Source organism: Cupressus sempervirens, chromosome 8, assembly GCF_028749045.1.
Source record: "Cupressus sempervirens isolate cs-2001-9-10 chromosome 8, ASM2874904v1, whole genome shotgun sequence".
Taxonomy (NCBI): Eukaryota; Viridiplantae; Streptophyta; class Pinopsida; order Cupressales; family Cupressaceae; genus Cupressus; species Cupressus sempervirens.
Genome location: NC_143125.1, coordinates 537640989 through 537643047, shown reverse-complemented (window position 1 = coordinate 537643047; position 2059 = coordinate 537640989).

Below are 2059 nucleotides of genomic sequence, written 5' to 3'. Positions count from 1 at the left end.
AGGCCATATTTAACTTTCCTATGGGGTCTACAATTCAGGGAGGTCTTTTAAGACACCTTATTATAGTATCAGTTAAGGGAAAGATGATAAGGACATCTATCCTTCCTATGGAGTCTACAATCAGGGAAGAGCTGCTATGATACCCTATTGCATTACTAGTTAAGGGGAAGATAGTAAGGGAATCCCACCACATTCCTATGGAGTTTGCAATTAGGGGAGACCACCCTATTGTAGTACTAGTTAAGGGGAAGATAGTAAGGGCACTCTATCAACTTTCCTATGGAGTTTGCAATCAAGTGAGAGTGGTTAGGACACCCTATTGTAGTGCTAGTTAAGGGAAATATAGTGATGAATCCTTTTCACAAGAACCTTTCTAGCCAACAAGCAATCCACTAAGTAGACCACCTCGTGTGGATACCTAACACCTACTACTGGGGCCAAGAGGGACAAAATTTCACTCTTGGGCTTAGCAAGGAATTGGCTTGGATTAACTTATTATCATTCAAATTTCTTTGAAGTTTATATATATGCATGTACTGATGCTTATTTTGTGGTTGCAGGGTTTATAAGCCTAATGAAGAAGTATAGTCATTGTGCATTATTAATTTTAGGATCTAATCAAGGGTATGTATGATGTGTCTACATCGTGTCTACTTCGTGTCTTCATGCATCAATGTGTATGCTTCATGTTTTCTTCGTGACTTCATACATTCATATGTATACTTTGCATTCAAATGCATATTGCATGTGTGACTCTTTATAGAATAGAATGAAGTAATCTTATAAGTAAACATTTGAATGCGATCTAGTAGTCAATTTTGTTACATAAGGTGAAACAAATATGAAAATGATTATTGCTTGAGGACAAGCAAATTCAAGAGGGGCAGACTTGTCATGAGCCCAAATTTAAGAATATATGAATATTTAAGTAACATAATTATCAATGATAATAATTAATATTTAATAATAAAATTCATCAAATAAATTATAAATTATAAATATATAAACATATATTTTTATATTAGTAAGAAATATAACTGCATGTTAATATTCAATATAATAAACAAAATTATACTAAGTATTTAAGAAGCTAGGACTCCTATAGCCAAAGTATAAGGTGATCATAATCTAGTTTTCAAAAAGATGAGTATTCAAAAAATAATAACAACCTTTTTTTACAATAATAATAATCAATTAAATAATTAAAATAATGGTAGTAATAAAGGATTGAATCATTATAATTATAATTATAATATAATATCAAATCATAAAATCATTACTAACTTAATCGTAAATGAATGAACATTGAATATTTATTAATCTACCTTGGAAAGACGCCCCAATTGAATGACAAGTCTGCTCACGGCATATATTAATGGAGTTTTGTTGAGAGTCTAAAAACGGAGAAAAGAGAAAGGAAAACAATACTGTAGACTCAATTATATTTCCCATACTAAAATCAATTTTGTATTTCTGTCATTCTTGGAGATTCAGGCAGGCATAAGAGAGCTGTTACCCAACAACACGAACTAGGGCATCACCACTCCTCATTGCATACAAAACATGACACAGGGCAGAAACCGTACACAGACAGGAAGACATAGGGTATGAGATAATTATTAGGAGAAGCATATACAATCTTTGGCAATTAGTAAGCATATATAATCAAATACACAAGTAGAATCTATGAATCTCAACCAGTCTTAAATCAAGCCACTCTACACTGGTGAAGAGGATATCAATTCCACCAACATTCGAATGCAAACTACTAACACAGCAGTGCCAAAATTATTCCATTGACTAGTAGGAAGCCTGATCATTAGAGATAGAAATTGAAAACATTAGATTGCCGACATTCTCCTTCACGTGGAACCTTGTACTGCAGGTTGGAAGGCACTAGGATATAAGACAATCAACCCTACACCCAACATCCAAAAATAAACAAACAAAATACTATAAAGAGAGGTAACAGTGTTCAAACTTAGGCATAGAAGCAGGGACATTACAAATAGTGAAAATATAAATTCAAAGATTATTAGGTTTATATATATCTATATAT